Source organism: Corvus cornix, chromosome 13, assembly GCF_000738735.6.
Source record: "Corvus cornix cornix isolate S_Up_H32 chromosome 13, ASM73873v5, whole genome shotgun sequence".
In the NCBI taxonomy this organism is placed as follows: domain Eukaryota; kingdom Metazoa; phylum Chordata; class Aves; order Passeriformes; family Corvidae; genus Corvus; species Corvus cornix.
The window spans coordinates 7,097,237-7,114,203 of NC_046343.1; the positions used below are offsets into that span (position 1 = coordinate 7,097,237).

Below are 16,967 nucleotides of genomic sequence, written 5' to 3' on the forward strand. Positions count from 1 at the left end.
CCTCCAACCCTGACAGCAAAGCTCAGCCCAGCCTCGAGAGCAGGAGAGATGGGCAGAACCTGTGTGCAGGGAGAATGCCCCCACCATGGGCACTGCTGCGAGTACCCGGGCTGACACATCTCCAAGGGGCTCACGACACTGCAGCAAGAGGAGTTTCTCACCTGCTTTGTCTCTTAAGAAAGCAAAACCATCCCCATATGTTTGGTGGTAAGGAAAACCAAGCAGAAAGGAGACCCTCGTGAAGCCCTGTCTGCCTGCAAGGTGGGAGGTGCCAGCCACAAACACCCCAGCAGAGATCACACCTGTCAGGTCAGACACACCTGCACTCCAGAGGGGGACGAAATCCCCACCACTGGCAGCCGGGAACCTCGGCCCCACCAACGTCCCCCTCCCCGCCGGTGTCACACTCCAGCTGCACTGGCCACCACCCAGCCACAGTTGTCATTTGCAGGCTGGCTTTTTCTCCCCAGTCAGAAGCAGAGTTCACAGAGGCTTCAGGAGGGTGTTTTGTCACCTCCTCAAGGCCGCCTCTGTCCTTTTCTCTGCACCAGCCCCTTCCCCTTCTAGAAAAGTGAGCAGGGCAAGGACAGATCCTCACCGTCCTGGAACCAAAACAGCCTGGAATTTGACAATAGGAAACAGAAAAAAACCCAAATAGATTAAGGATGAAATTGAGAGGAGGGGATAAAACCTCCATCACGGAGCTCTGGACCCTCAGTGTTCTGTGTCAGTTGCAAGCTCCTCATCCCATTGCTCTGGCCCCAGTTCTACCTGAAACTGGGTGCTCATATTCCCCTGTGCTACATCCACACCCTGCAAGGAGGTGGGTGCCAGGATGAGATGGAGGGGAGATGGGTAGGAGGTGAGGGGTCTGGTTTAGGAGGACAGAGAAGGGTAAACCCCCAGCAATGGGAAATCACCCCCAGAGCTGACATCACATGCAGTCTGCCTCCTGAAACCTGGCATGGCCAGAGGCACCAGGAGATGTGAGCACTTTGCAGCACCCCCTCTGGGCCCCCAGGGTCCCCAACCCCTTGCTCAGCCTTGTCCCAGGCCCCTCCCTTGTGACAAAGGTGACTGTCATGACCGTCCCACCCAGTGATGATCTCAGCTCACCACTCAGCTCAGATTGCTTGATGTGCTGTATAATCCCATCTATCCTGGATTTTTCCCAAGATCTCAGTACCGCCATGGCTTTGTGCAAACTAGAGAGCCAAAGCCACGTTACTCCTCCTCTTCCTCCCATCAGCAAAGATGCTCAGGAACTGGGAGAAAAAAGATGAAAAGAAAATTCCCCCTGAGCAGATGGTGGGAGGTACAGAGCAACAGAGGTGGCTGCTGGGTCCCATCCCAGGGGTGGCTGCACTTCAGGCTCTGGGGTTATTCCTGCCACTGGCTGTTTCTTTCAGGCAGTGACAGGGAGCCCAGGCCCCCCTTACCTTTTCCCAACCTGTGGAGCCAAAGCCAAGGACTCAGGCAGTTGCTGGGGGTGGGAGGGCTCAGGGGTCTGGGGCAGCACCCCACAGCTGCATCCTCTGCAGGGGAGCAGGTGACAGGCTTGGCAGGGCACAGCATGGCCAGGTGCCCGCTGACAGCTGAGCGTGAACTCCCTCAGTGTGGGCGAAGGGGGCGGGGGAGGACAATTGGGCCATAAAGATCCACCAACAATAACTTCCCTCTTCTGCTTTTCTTTGACCTGTTTATTACTGGTGGCAAAGTTTGTGCTGGGGAAGAGCCAGGTGAGGAGCCCTTCATGGGCTCTCCAGGCTGCTCAGCTGGGGCTGAAGGGTGCTGATTGGGACCCTCAGTGCCCCAGGATGCCACTTGCCCCGGGGTCCCATGGACGAGCAGATGAGGGACTGACAGAGCCCCTGGGGGGTCCCCAGCTGGGTGAGAGGAGGTGGCAGTACCCCCTCCATCCATCCTAGAGACCCCCAGAAACACACCCAACCTGGGGACCTCCTCCTAGTCCTTCAGACCTGGTATTCCTGGTGGAAACCAGGCAGATGCAGCGGAGAGGGAGAGCAGTCAGGGTTCCCTCAACACTCCCTGGGGCTCGCTGCTGCTATCTGTGATCGAGTGATGCCATCTCCTGGAAGGAGGAGGGCTGGGAGGTCCCCAGGGCCAGGCTGCACGCAACTATCCTCAGATGGAGCAGGGACACCATCTCATCACCTCCTGCTCCCATGGAGGAGGCATTCAATATGGAAACTGAGTCCTAACTTGTCCCCCAGCTTGCTCTGAACCCCACTGTGGTTTCTGCAGGAGAGGGAGATGCCCACAGAGAGTCAAGTAGGTGTCCCCCCTTGCTCCCCTTTTCCCCCACAGCCTCCTTCCTCACTTCACTCCCTCCAGCTCCTATTGCTCCCAAAGGCAAATCTGTGGCTTCAGACCAGCATATCCCAGAGCTGCATGGCCCCACTCACATCCCAGCCCAGCCAGGGTTTCACCTTTTGGTCATTCCTCAGCTTCTGAATGCCCTGAGAGTAACCCCTCTCTCTGGCAATGGAGACATTAGTGCTACCCTCTTGCAGAGGAAAACCCCCTGCCTCATGTCCACCAGCCCCACTGCAGGCTCCTGTGTGGCCTTTGGCTCTCCCCAGATGCCTGAACCGCCCCTGTGCTGTCACCTGTGTCCCTGTGCTGAGGAGAGTCTGAGGAGCTGGTCCCCAGAGAGATGGGTGCTGGACCGGGATAGCCCCAATGGATGTGCCACCAGTGCACAGTACAGCTCCCCTCTCCCCATCCAGGGCCACGGATCCTCTTTGGGATCTGGATCAGCTTTCTTGGCAAATGCAAATGCCACAAACCCTGTGAATATCCTCAAGAGGGCACTGGGGACAGGGACACATGCTGGCATCCCTCATCACTTCCCAGCACGTGTGGGCCCTGCTCTTGGTGGGGTGGGGATGTGATTCTCCCTGCACTGGTGGGGAGCATCCTGGTTTCGCTCCTTTGCTGCGTTTCAGGCACTGTGCAAGCAGAGGGTTAACGATTCCCACATTAAGTGGCTGCAGATGTGTGGGAAAGGCTGGGTCGAGCGGCCGGCATCGTTATTAGTATTCACCCAGGAGCCTGTCGCTGCCTCCCGGGGCTCTGCCGAGCACATTTAATACCAAGGTTCGTGGTGGGGGTTAGGAAGAGTGCGTGGGATGGGGTCGGAAAGGCCCTGAGGTGGGGAAAGGCAGCAGGATAACATCCTCCATGCTGGCTGCTGCCTCCTCCAAGTGTCCCAGCCCTGGGGATGTAGGGAAGGGGCCAGCATCCATAGGGACACAGCACCATACGTGCGTATGGCCCAGTGCTACCTCCTGACACTGCTGTCACCCTGTGGTGTCCATGGCCAGTGTTCCCAGTGCTGGGGAATGCTGCAGGATACTCCCCAGGATGCTCCCCATCATGTTATGCTTGGGCATACGGTCACTTTGGAAGAAACCCAGCACTTTTTGCCTCCCTTTCCTCCCTGGGCCCTGGTGTCACCCATCCTGGCAAAGCAGGATCACACACACACACAGGGTACAGGCTCCTCTGGACACCAGGGCAGAGCTTTAGAGATGCTGGATGAAGCCTTGGTGCAGCTCCCTGCAGGGCCCAAGAGCTGGATCCAGCCAGGGGCAAGTGCTGGCAGCTGCCATGCCAGATGGGCTGCCCAGATGTGGTGCTGTGCTCCCTGGCACCCTCTCTTGTGGTCTGCGGCTTGACACCACTTCAGAGTGATGCTGAAATTCCTCGGCTGATTTGTGAGTTGATAGAGGCTCCGAAAATCTGAAGCTGGAGCAAATCTGGCCCCTATCAAACCTTCAGAGAAGTGGGGAAGGCCGACATGTGCTGCTTCTTCCATACCTGCCTGTCACCTGCTGGCACATGGTACCTGTTGAGGACTCCAGCACGGCTGTTTCCACCATTGTCTTGGGTCACCTGGCTCTGGTCTCTCTTCTCTATGTCAGGCATGGGGAATAGGTTTTTCTCTGTGGTCCCAGCTCTGCCTGGGGTGGGCCAGGAGTTCGGAGAGCTGCTTTGATCCAGTTGATACCAGAGCAGACCAAATCCCCTGGAATATCCTGTCTCAATGGCTGATTGCCCCACCAGAGATGCTGCACTACATGACCCCAAGGCCCCATTAGGACTTAGTGATGCTTACTGAGGCTAGAAATCTCAGCTGAGAGGGGTCTGGCATCCCACACTGCAGCTGTCCCAGCCCCAGGGGGACCACTGGGTCCTGCAGCACCACGAAGGGGGGTGCAGGCGCCAAAAATAGAGGTGAGCAATGAAGGGCTGATGAGGCCAAAGTAGCAGAGCTGCTGCCCTCCACCCACACGCTTGCACAAGCGAGTTCCTCTGGCTTTGGTGCTTCCTCTGAGCTGGCCTTTCCCAGGAGCTGCCGTAACCCCAGCGTGCTGCTCCTAAACAAAGTATGTGGCTGTGGATGCTCCCTGGGGATGTACAGAGTGGGCTGACGTGTGCTTGCCGGGATGCTTTGGGTTCCCCAGAGCTCTCTCAGCATCCCCAAACAATGAATCCTGGCCTTTGCAGACTGGGAGGTTTTGTTTGCCAGATTCTTCCTGGTCCCAGCCTGGAGTGGGTATTGGTGCCATCTGTTTGCAAGGGACAGAAGGGGGAATATGTCCCACTTCAGGCTCAGGATGCTCTGCCCTCAAGCATGGTCTGTGTTAGCTTTTCCACCCCCTGCTCACCCCAGGTAGCCCATCCCCAGTGCAAGGGGCCCAGCAGGATTGTGCCAGTGAGTTTCTCCCTCTCCCACTCTGTCTGGAGAAGTCATGTCCTCAGAGCGGGGACACCACCAGGAAATAGCTCTGCTGAGCAATTCCCAGCAGCCCATATGTCCCCACACATGGACCCACCAGACACATCTTCATCCCTTGGGAAAAGTGTTGGGAAGAGCCATGTGCACAGCACGTCCCCTGTGCCGCCTGGCCCCCACACGAGCTGCTCTCACGCTCGCTGGCTCCATTTCTGCACAACAGCATGTCTCAGCCCAGGGGGGCTGACAGGGCCCCTGACACAGGGCCACCACCAGGTCTGGAGTCAGGGGAATCCATCCGAGCCAGGGCTGCATCCCTCCTGCACCTGTCCAGGTACCAGGCGCTGCCAGGCACGGAGCTGGCACACCAGCCCCGTGCCAGGAGTGGCCCTACTGGTCACGTAGGAATAGCCTGGTGCTGCAGCCTGGCTCTCCTCACCCTCCACAGCTGCACAGAATAAACACCTCCCCTTTGGTTTTCCATAGATACAAAGAAAACATTAAGATAATGAGAGATAAACAGCAAATCTCTTGGGCTGGTCCAGCCAGGAATCATTCCCTGTGGTCATTGTGCAGGCATTTGCTAGCATGGCAGGAGGGGATGAGCCTGCCTTGCAAAAAAAAAGGCAAAAACACAGATTTCAGCAGTGTTGTCATTATGGGGACAGCTTTTTTATTCTTAGAAAGGAAAATTAAAGAAAGATGGACACGTGTCTTTTCAGGATAGCCAGTGCAGTTTTGCACTTTCTCTTGTTTCGATCAGAGAGAAACACAGAATGGTTAAGGTTAAAAAAGACCTCTAAGATCATCGAGTCCAACCCCCCACTGCCATCGTCACCACTAAACCATGTCCCCAAGTGCCACTTCCAGACATTTTTGAACATTTCCAGGGATGGTGATTCCACTACTTCCCTTTGCAGCCTGTTCCAATGCCTGACCACCCTTAAGCATCCCCAAGATGAAAACGGTGGCAAGAACTGATGGGTCAAAAGGCACTTTTCATCCAAAGATCACCTGTCCCTTGTTACAGTGCTAAAACAAATTGAAAAAAAAATCCCCTCTGGACACATGGTAATGTTTTGCCTACTGAAAGTTTCTCAGAAATTCGATTTGAACTCATTAAGATGCTGGGAGGATTTAAAGCTGGTTCATTACCTGGATTCCAGCCCCCCAGGGCAGGAGGGGTGCAGCACATCTGAGATGATGGCACGGCTGAGGTGATCACTCCTGCCATCTCTCCCAGCTCTGTGCCCTCGGCAGCCCCAACACCCCAAATCCCCAGCTAAACCCACCCTCTGCTGCAGCATCCCAGCTGCAGAAGACCTTTTACCCCCCTTTCCAAAAGAGAGGAGTTGCAAGGGTGCGTTGGTGGTCCCCAAGGGGCAGCGGCCAGTCGGGGTCAGGGGCCAGGAGCTGCAGTGCCGGCACAGCACAGCGCAGGGAGGCATCTGGGGGGAACACACGGAGTCAGTTCAGTACAGGCCCTCTTTAATAAAAACATGAGTCAGCTGCTGGCGTGGGCAGTGGATTTTCTAAACATCCCCTCATATCCTGAGAAAGGGGGAAAAAAAAAAAGTAAACGGGAGGGGGGGGTTGAGGGGAAAAAAAGAGAAAGAAAATAAAAGAAAAAGAAAACAGGGAAAAAGGCCAGAATTGAAAGCAGACACAGGGAGAGAGCAGCTCCTTCCCTCCGGTTTAAGGAGGCGATAGCAGGGCTGGTCCGGGCTCCTTTTGTTCCCCGTGAGCCGGGCCCTCACCGCTCGCCCCATCGCAGCCCGCAGCAGAGCTCCCCTCTCCTTGCAGCCACTAAGGCTTCTCCTCCTTTTAAATTTTTTTTTTTTTTTTTCACGCATCACGCTCGTCCGCCGGGCGTTAATCGCAAATTCTGCTCTGCAAAGGGTCCCCACAGAGGGTGGAGGGAGGAAGTCGGAGGAGCTCCTCTCCTCATTGGCGAAACAGCCTCCCCCTTCTCCTCCTCCCGAGGTCTCTTTTATTTATACACGCACACACACACGCGTGCACATCCCTCGGCCCCGGGATTTGCTCCACACTCGGGTCCGAGGAGGCTGGACCCCCTCCCAGCTGGGCTGGGGGTTGCACAGGGCACTGCTGAGGTGCACTAGAGGAGTAGAGCAGGGGCTTGGCTGCAGCCCAGCCCTGGCACAGCCTTGCCTCTCCTTTTGATTTTATTTTATTTTTTTTCCCCTCCTCCCCTCCACTTCATTTCTTTCTCTCCCTCTTTCGCCTTTAAGTGGAAAAGCCTTGCCAGCTGGGGAAGGCTGGGAGGGCAGAGAGAGCCTCAGCAGGCAGCAGATAGAGAGTGCGGAGGAGGAAGAGAGGAAGGAATTTCGGGGCGGCCTTCGCCGGTGGGACGTGCGGCGCAGGCACTCGGCCGGTGGGACCCTGCCCAAGGTAAGCTCTCGTGTCGCCCACCCGGGGGCTGACTCGCCCTCCTGCTCAGCTCTGGCTGTCCGCATGGCAAACATCGTATTGGAGCTGCTACAGTCTCAAGGGACCCTGTCCCTGAGCCAGCCCGGTTGCTCTGGAGCTGGCTTTGCCCCCCTCCAAGAGGTTGGCAGCCCAATACGCTCCCCCGAGCTCTGGGGAGACGGTGTTTGGTGGAAAGCAGCTGAATTCTGTGGCATCCCATGGGAAAAATCGTTCCACCAGCTCTCACCAGGTCCTGGACCCAGGTAGCTGAGAGAAGCCAACGGGATGCTGCGGTTGTAGGGAAGGAAGGGGGGTCCCCACTGCAGTGGGAGTAGGGCCCAGGTGATCTCTGCTTCTCCCTGGATCAGGGGCTTGCCCTGGCTCTCCAGGCTGGTGGGTGGGAGGGCTGGAGTGTGCATGGGGGAGAGGCTGCCCACCACCCCTGACAGCGAGATGTCCTGTCATCCTTCCGAGGCGTGAGTGTCCCCCATGGCAGAGCAGTGTCGCCCCAGGGTCAGCCTGTCCAAACATGTCCATGGCCATCCCTAAAAGCAGATTGCTCCAGGACAATGTCCTTGGACCTCAGTCTGTGGCTGCGGTGGGGCTCCTGTGCCTGTGCACCATGGAGAGGGACGTCTGCAAGCCCTGCCCAGGGTCTGTGCCTGGGTGTGCTGGGTATTGGAAAGGGCAGAGCTTGGTAAAACCCTACTAGGCATGGATGGGGGCAACTACTCTGCTATCCCAAAAGCACAGGAGCTGAGGGCCTTGAACAGGACAGAGCTGACCTGGAGTGAAGCTCTGACAGCCCAGGGACAGGGGTTAGCATGACCTGCGGGGCTAACTGTGCTCACTGTGGTGCCACTGTGGGCTCAGAGTACCCAGCTCCTGCACTCACCTGCCAGTTGGGAGTCATTCAAAGAAGGATTTGTGGTGGAAAGGGATGTTGTGCTCCTCCATCCTGGTCCCAGAGCAAGTGGGGTTTATGATAAAGCCTTGGGTAAACAGCTTAAAGTAGTTGGTCTGGTGCGCAAAGCCTGTGTTGGCAGAGGCTTGGCATTCCCAAATCTTTTCAGAGGGTCTCCCACTGATGACAAGGACTAGCAACGTTGAGACCCAGTGCTTCCCAGGGGCCATTGAGGGATGGGTGGGAGGGTCATTTCCCACTCAGCACCCTGCAGGACAAGGTGCCTGTGCCTCCCATGCTCTCCGGAAAAGAGTGAGTTTCATGTGGTCACCATGAGCCAGTGTCAAGGACATGGCTCTGCCTGGCAGAGGACACAGGCCAGGCTGGCTTGGAGGGGGAGCTGCAAGGCAGCTGCCCGGGTTGGCAGCCCTTGCCAGGGTCTGACATGAGGCTTGGAGTCACTCCTTGAAGGGATGTCACCCAAGCTTGGGTGTGCTCTGGTTGTGGCAGCCACCAACCCTGGGCAATGTCCCTGAGCCCAGGAAGTATCCCTAAATCAGTCGGTGCATCAGGAGGGATCAGTGTTTTGGACAAGCACCAAGTCACAGCAACCCAATTGCAGCACGCAAAGGGCTTTTCTCTCTGCCTAAAGCCAGCTGTCCCTTCCTCCAGCTCAGGAGCATGGAGGGTCCTCATGGAAGGAGCATGCGAGGGGAAAACAGCCACTCAATTCCCTGCCCCTGGATCACCTCCTGCATCCCTGCACAGGACTGGGAGTGTGGGGTGCCCGTGGTCTGAATGGAAAGCACAGTGTGAACACAAGCATGGCCAGCTGCAGTACTGCAGTCAGGGAGAAGTTAGCCATGGCTTATTGTCCACAGTCCTGGGCGTTTCTTGTGGGCTCCTGCAGGGCTCTGGCCTGGCCTTGGCCCTCTGCAATCCCTACCTTAACCACGTGGGAGGTGGATAAGTACATCCTACACCCTGGGATGGCACCAAGCTGGGTGGGCAGCTGGTGTGCATGGGAGTGTGGGAGGATCCCAAGAGCTCCAGCAGAGTCCAGAACCAGCCAGAGTGGCTGTAGTGGACACACACCAGATTGCAGCATGGTTCCAGGAAACCCAAGCTCTTCCTGAGGGATGTGCTGAAAGGTGCATGGCTGGAGGCAGCTCAGAGAGGCAGGGTGAAGGGAGCGGGTCCTCCCCAGCAAGTGACACTGAGTACTTCAGCAGAGATGGACATGGAGTAGAGGGGCTCAGGGACAGCAGTGAGAATGGTGAGAAGTCCAGAAGAAGCTGCAAAGGACTGGGAGAGGGGTTGATGGGGCCTGTTGGTCACTGGGTGTTGTGGGAAGCTGACGCAGTCTTCATGCACAGGTCATCGCAGAGAGAAAAGAGCTTTTAGGAAAATATCTGCAGGCTTAAAGACAGGAGGCTGAGTTCCTTCAGCCTCACAAGTTTCAAAGGACATGTCAGGCAAAGCTCTGGCTGGGAAGACATGGGTGCAGCAACAGGACAATGACACCATGGTCACTTTCACCCTCATTTTTGACGGGTCTGTGACAGGATTTCCAAGGCATTCAGAACAACAGTCAGGGAGAGGAGAGCACTGAGACCATCTCCAGGACTGGGGCAAGACAGGATTGTCTCAGTGAACACCAGAGGAAAGCTGAGACTAAGAAATGCTCCCTAGCTGTGGGAGTGATGCGATGCAAGAAGAGACCGTGTTGGCTGGATGTGGCTTTGGCCAAAGGACCAGCTGCTGTCAGAGGCTCCAGGCAGGGACTTCTCTGCCTGGTGCCCAAGGTTCCTTTGGCCTTGGTGTCTGATGGGAAGTGGGATGGGATTGCAATGCTGTCCATAGTGTCAGGCTGCAGCAAAGCATCTTCCTGGGATGGAGTGGCAAAGGGCAGGGAGCAGAGGAGCTGTGTGGTGGCTGAATCCCGTGGGAGCACGGCTGCCAGCGCTGGCAACTGGGGCTGCCTTTGACCCAGAGCTGGAAGGAGCTGGGGACCATGTGGGCTCGGGGTTGGCTGGATGTATCCTATCCCTGCAAGGGAGGATTGGAGCTGAACACTTCGTGGAGTTTGTTTGTTTGTACTTTAACCAAGGGAAAGAAATCCCCTGGAGAGGAGCTGCAGGGGGAGGGTATAGACTGGGTATTGTTTCCTGAGGGGCTGGAGCAGCTCCAGGAGGCTCCTTCCGCTCCACCAGGCAAATTGGACATAACGAGGCTTGTTTTAGGGGTGGTTGTTTCCCCTCCTCCTCTCCCCCATTGCCTAATTAGGGTTCCCAAGCTAAGCGCACCTCTGTCCTGTTCTGCTGCCACCGAGATGCCTCCTCCTGGAAGGGCAGCATGTTCCCAGCACCATGGGGAACACGGAGCAGACCCAGTTGTGACAGGGACACATGATGCAGATGAGGGGGTGCTGGGATGGGTCATGTGCTGAGCAAGGGGGTCCCATGGGTCCATTTTCCCCCAGCCTGATAGCAGGAGCTCTACAGTGATGTACTGCCCCTCACACCCTGCCTTTCCAGCATCCCTGGGTGCACGCCAGGCTCTACCATGCCCTGGTCTGTGTGTGTAACCTTCCCTTGCGACCACCAGCCTGCAGAACCAGAGGACCCTGGTGTGCAGAGCTTGTGCAGGGAGCAGGGAGCTCACAAAGCTCCCACAAAAAGGCTGGTGTCAGGACAGCCAGGGTGGTGCAGTGTGTGGTGTTTGTTCTGCACCCATGGATGGACTCATCCTCTGCAGGCCACGTCTGCAGGGGCACCTGCTCATCCATCCAGCAATTCACTAACACCCATCTTCCTTGGGCTCAGTAAGAGCCAGGGTGTGATGGAGCTGGCAGGAAGCTGTGGAGTGCAGGAGCTGGAGCAGGGAAGGGTTAGAGAATGCAGGGACATATCAGGGCACTGCACTGATTGTTAAACCCTGGAAATTCACCAGGAAACAGATGGAGCACCTTCTCTCTGCTGTGGAAGGGAACTGGTTGGCAGGTGCCCATGGGCAGCACAGGGGTGCTGCTCCTGAAGCAGCAGGAGATGGGCAATCCTGCTCCTCAGCCCCATCCTGCCAGGCCCTCTGCCTTCCCTCTTCCGGCCCAACTACCATGCAAAAGAGTCTGTGACTGAAATCTTAATGCTACCAAGACCCAGCAATTGGCACCAATTAAATTGCTACATTCATGTTTGAATTGCTTTAACTGGCGAGACACACTGTCTTATTTATACAAAAAAATATGTTTGCTTGTGGGTTTGTCTGAACTGGTGCCAGCAGAAAATACACCATTTCAAGCCCTGCACTCTGCAAGTTCATTCTCCTCTCCCAAGCTGGAAGTCACCTTGGTTTCAGCCTTTGCCAAGAAATGGTGGCAGAACAGAAACACTGCTTTCCTCGGGGCCGAGCACTGCAGGCACCATGAGAGGGGTCCCCTCCTCTCTCCCCACAGGCAGCTGCCAAGTTTCCTTCTCCAGCCTGGGAGCTGTTTGGGAGAATATGGCCTGATTCAGGAGCAGGACTCGGTGCCCATTTTAAAGCAGCACTCAGGGGGAGGGCAGGGGGTGCTAGCAGCTGTTGCTACCAAGTCCTGCCTCAGCTTCCCCTCTGGAGGTTCTGTCAGGTTTTGGGGTTAGGGGCTGTTTGCAGAGCATGGGTGCAGAGGGGAGCTGATTTCTGCTTTGTGACTGAGAGAAATTGTAAAGAACCCTGCATGCAGGTTAGCAAGCATGGCTTATGCTGCCTGGCCAGAGCATGCAGGAGGAGGTTATCCATCTCTGCAGTCCTGGTGCTGAGTGCCACCATCCTGGTCTTCCTGCCCCACACATGAGCCTATGCAGGAGGGGGCAGAGTCAGCCCACGGCACCAAGAGCTGCACCAGAAGTTGCATTCTGCTCCCTCTCAGAAATCCAGAAGCAACAGGGCCAAACAAATAGCCCCCCTCTGAAAGCAGCATCTGCCCTTTGCACCCAGCACTGGCTGGCCCCATCCTTTCCCACCCTGGCCACAGTGCCTGCAGATAGGCAAGAGGTGCCCTGACCACAGGGATGGTGAGTGCCTAATCCCAGCCACGAGAGCCTAAAACCCCAGAACAAAGCAATTAAGCTCGGGTCCCTCAGAGGCAGCTGAGAGGAGCTGATGCATCCACAGAGATTATCTCCTCCTCCGCAGATCTCGGGGAAATGCTCACAAGAGGATCAGGTTGCTCAGCCTTTGCTGGGATGTGGGACTGGTAAGACCACAACACTCTGCCAGCTCCTGAGGCTTTGCAAAACCCCAACATCCTACTGGGACTTAGGATGGTTCTTCTTCTCATCCTGCCTCCCTTGCCCTCCCCTCACAGCTTATTAGTGGTTAATTAGAGCCAGCTGGGACCTTTGGCTCCAGCCCTGGCCCCACCAGAGCAGCCACCCTGGATCAGTGGCGGTGAGCAGGTGATGGAGGTGCTGACGTGCTGTGGATTGTTCTCCTCCCTCTGCAGACATCAGCAGAGTGCTTCCCTGGAATCACCATAGGAAGGCAGACACGGCTTTCTGGCAGCCATGGAACAAGAGTGAGGAAAGCCCTGGGAATGCCAGGACAATAGATAAGAAGCCAAGATGGTGCCTGATCTTGGTTCCATATCCCCTGCTTCCCTCACTCTCTGCTCTGGTGGGGAGAAGGAGCAGGTAAGCAGATGGACTCTGCTCAAGGCAGGCAACCCCCATCCAGTCTGACATGCCCAGGAGCTGGGATCCCCAAATATGCCAGTTTGGGGTGGAGGGATAGGAGAACCCTGAGTCACTCAGCCAGCCCCAAGGCTTTGCTACCCGGTTGGAGGGGCCAGTGGGATGCACAGAGAGCTGTGTGGGTCCTGCACTGTAGTTTGGGTGCCCTGCAGCCATGTTCATAATTGACATTGCTCACATGCTTGTGAAACAGTGTGGTGTATTCTCCCAGAAATGTCTTTGCTGTCAGGGGTAATGGAGAAGTTAGGGGACAGTCATGGACAGCCCTGGCTGGGCTGTGTTCGATCATTTAGAGCATCCTGTTGGACGAGAGCACTGGGAAGGGCTGAAATGCTCCCAAGGGGCACATTTGTACCTCCCTAGGGGGGTCACTGCACTACAAGGGGTGAGTCCTGAGTCTGCACAGGGCTGCTCCCCACACCTGGCATGAGCATCCCCAGACGTGCACAATGCCAGACTTAGGGCTGTGCTCCAAAATGCTGGCCAGCCTCCAGCACCACCCCAGACCAGTCCCAGAACCACCATGGCCCTGGCACACACTTTCTGCCCTAGGGAGATCAAGGTGGGCAGGATTTGACCAGGGCGAGAAGCCGGGGATGCAGCAAGGGACAGCTGGGCATTGCCCAGCATGTGGCAGCCATTCCTCCCGACACCCCCTCCCTCCTTCCCCAGGCCCAGGTGAACCCTGGTCCTCGCCCAGGGTTTTCCCACAGTCTGGGCCAAGCTTGCAGGCTCCGGGGAGCAGCCCCCAGGGTCTGGCCTTTCCTCCGAAAGCGGAAGCCGGGGAGCATGCGCAGCCGAAAGGGCCATGGATACCATCACTCGGGGCTGGGGAATTATTTATAACACTGGCACCTCTCCAAACAGATGTTTCTTTTTATTCTGAACTTGCACTAAATGGGTCACTCATTTCCTCCATCTCCCATGGGCTTAAAACAGAGGGGGAAAGAGGAGGGGATATGGGTGAGAGTGCAGGGCTTGCCCTGGTCCCACGTCCCTCTGTGCTGGCTCCTCACAGGGACGTGTTGTGGAGAGCCCAGGGCTGGAGATTTGCTGGATTCTGTGTGGGGACGTTGTGGTCCCCCCTCACTCAGAGAGGGAGGATGGCTGTGGTCAGACAGGGCTGCGTGGGGCTCGCCTGCCCACCCCATTCCTCACATGGCTGACTCCCGGGCAGCTGAATCACACTGCTGGGGCTCAGTGTGGACTTGTCATCCTCCTTGGCAGTCTCCCTCCCCCTGCTTCAGGGTCACAGTCCTCATTTTCAGCTTTCTGTCAGGTGCTGTCAAAGCCTGTGGCAGGCTGGCCAGGAGGAGGCTGGGTGTGCCACCTCATGTGCTGACATCTACTGCAGGACCCTCATGACCACACAACCACCTTCTCCAGGTGCCTCTGAGGCTGGGGACCAGAATCTGGGGTCCTGGGCAGGGGCTTTGGTAGTGTCAGATCTGCTCCCTGCCCCAGAGGTCAGTAGGAGAACCATCCCCTCCTGTGGGCACAGTGTCCCTGGGCTCGTCCCTCAGCTCATCCCCAGAGGTGGCATCTGCCCATGCTTTTCCCATCTCCTAGAGAGCTCAGTCCATACCAAGGCTGTGGCTTTAGTCACATCTTCACAGCCAAGGAGCTCTCACAAAACCACTCAGAGGGTTCTGGCATAAGTGACACTGCCTGTGCTTGCAAAACTTCACCTCTCCCAGACTGAAACACCCCCAGATCCAGCACATTGCCAGCAGGTACCCAGGGCTCTCAGCATTCCCCGGTCTCACAGTGTCTGGATAAAGCCTCAGGGCCCCCTTAGACCAGGTGAGGAGGGTTTTGCCCCCAGGTGTTCATCCCGGGGCAGGGATGGTCTGTGGGGCACAGGGACTCCCCAGCCCTGCTGCTCCTCAGTCTGGTTTCGGATTTCCTACCTCTGTGTTTTATCAGCAGCCGTTTATGGGCTTTGGGATGACAGGCTCCCCATGTGTGTGCCCTGCCCAATTCTAGCCTTTTGCTGGGAAAAAGAAAAAGGGCTCTGTGATGATAATCTGGCCTGTGAGTAAACACGGTGTCATGGGAGCTGAGGGACCCCAGAGGAGAGATGTTGTAACTCCGGACAATTCTAGCCAAGGGAAAAAAAAAAAAAACAACCACTCAGTTTTATTTAGATTAAAGGGTGGGAAAGAAGCAGTTGCAGAGGCCAGAGGGAGGGTGGCAGAGGAAAACAGGACAAGCCAAGAAGTTTCACTGCCGGACAAGCAAGGTTTGGGTTTCAGGGGTCACCAGCCTTTGCTCAGGGAGCCTTTTCCCTTCAAAAGCGGGGGGTGGTGTCCCCCTCCCCCTGCCAGGAAAGCCTTTGCTCCCTGGCTGCGAGCAGTATTGATCATGGGATCCATACGGGGAAATTTTTATTGTATATGGGCACCCATGATCTCACTTAATGACTCAGATGCGCTTAGACAAAGAAGAAATAAAGTATATTTGACTTCCCACTAATTTGCACCAGATGTCCCTTGCCTGCTTGGCAGGGCAGCAGGGCCATTGAGCATTGTGGGAGTGCCTGGAAGCACAGCCCTGCTAGAAAAGGGGCTAGAAATAGAAATCCAGAGAAAGGGAAAGGATTGGCGGCTGTGTGAGAGCTCCTTCCCGATCAGGCGAGGTGCCCTCGCAGGCAGGGCCAGCATCCAGCACCTCTGCCCAACAGCACAGGAGCAGCCATGAGGGCAAGGAGAGCATGGCCAGAGAGAAGAGCAATGTGGGGCAATGGATGCAGGAATTGCCCCTGGAAATACAAATAGAATTTGCTGAGAGGGGGCTGTTCACCCTGATTTCCAGCAAACAGCGCATCCTCTTACTGGTGACTAATGGTCTGTAGGGACCAGAGCTCCTGCCAAGGCAGCTGCCCGGGCAGCTGTGGCTGTTCTCCCCCTCCCCAGCATGCTGAGCCATCCCCTTCCCTGTGCACCAACTCTGCAGGCTGGTTCTCAGCTCCCACAGCTCTGGGGGTGCTTGTGGGACCCCCCCACACACACTGGTTCTGCACAGGGCACTGGTTGTGGAGAGGCAAGAAACATGGTCTAGGCATGCTGGGGAGGAGGGCAGTGGACTGGAAGGACATCCTTGGAGTTCCTAACCCATCCTCTCCCATGGTTTACAACATTTACAGGGCTGGAAATGGCCCTGTCCCACATGATGCGTGCTTGGGGACAGGCAGTGCCATGCAGTGTCTGTGCCAGCAGTGGCTGCCATGTGTGTTCTGTCAGGATGCTGGGAGACACTCAGGGAGCAAGCGCAGAGGGAAGGGGGCTCAGAGGTGTGGCAGGGCACACAGAGCAAAGTCAGAGGAAATTCTTGCCTTGTTACCCAAAAATAGTGAAGACTGAACCCACACAGCATATTTTGGGTATTAGCAAAGGCATCTTAGGCTTACTAGCATTCTTAAAGAAGAGGGAGGTCTGGAGTGGGGGAATGTTAATGAATCAGTAGGGTTTGGTGATGCTGGAGCTGCTTAGCAAGGCATTCTGAGGTGCAAGGAGTGGTAGAGGTGGCTCCCTAAATTAAGGTGGTACCATCCCCAGTAGAGGCTGGATACAGCTTTTCCTCGTATCCAAAACCCTGGGCGTTGCCCTGCTCCTGCTGCAGAAACTCCTGTCCAAGTTCATCAGCCACAGAGGCATCAGTCCCCGGCTGCTCGAACGAGGGAGTGGGAGAGGAGGTGGAGGAGAAAGCTCAGCTGTCATCAGATTTGGGATGCAGGAGAAGTGGGAGTGGGCTGCTCTGGAAAAACTGTGTAGTCATGAGATGGGGAATCATGAGACTTGAATCCTGGTCCTGGCGCAGCTGTGGCCCTGGCCGTGCTGTTTGACCTCTGCTCTGGCCCTCTCGCCTGTGTCCTGTCTGTGGGATCACAGGCCGTCAGAGCCCTGTGCTCACTGCTGCGGCTGCTCTGGCATGGTGGGGTGACCCCTTTTATTCCATCCCCCAGAAACCCCCTGCAAGAGCACAAGGCTAGAGATGCTCAAACAGCATTCCAGCGGTGCCTGACCTCAGCCAGCCATGGGACGCTTTCCCTTGCCAGCTGGGAAAGCCAGCAGCCCCAGGGTTGGCTCAGCTCTCCTCATCTCTGCTGCAAACTCCGCTCTCTGCTCGGCCAGGCTGGTGT

The 16,967-nt window shown here is 56.4% G+C and overlaps 1 protein-coding gene across 1 annotated transcript in view; it reads left to right on the forward strand.

Moving 5' to 3' along the window:
* Window positions 1–6,635: 6,635 nt before the first annotated feature.
* PDGFRB (platelet derived growth factor receptor beta) overlaps window positions 6,636–16,967 on the forward strand; it is a 28,256-nt gene continuing 17,924 nt past the window's right edge. The window contains exon 1 of the mRNA XM_010399761.4: window positions 6,636–7,174. The gene's annotated coding sequence lies outside the window, so the exon portion shown is untranslated. The remainder of the gene's footprint in view (window positions 7,175–16,967) is intronic.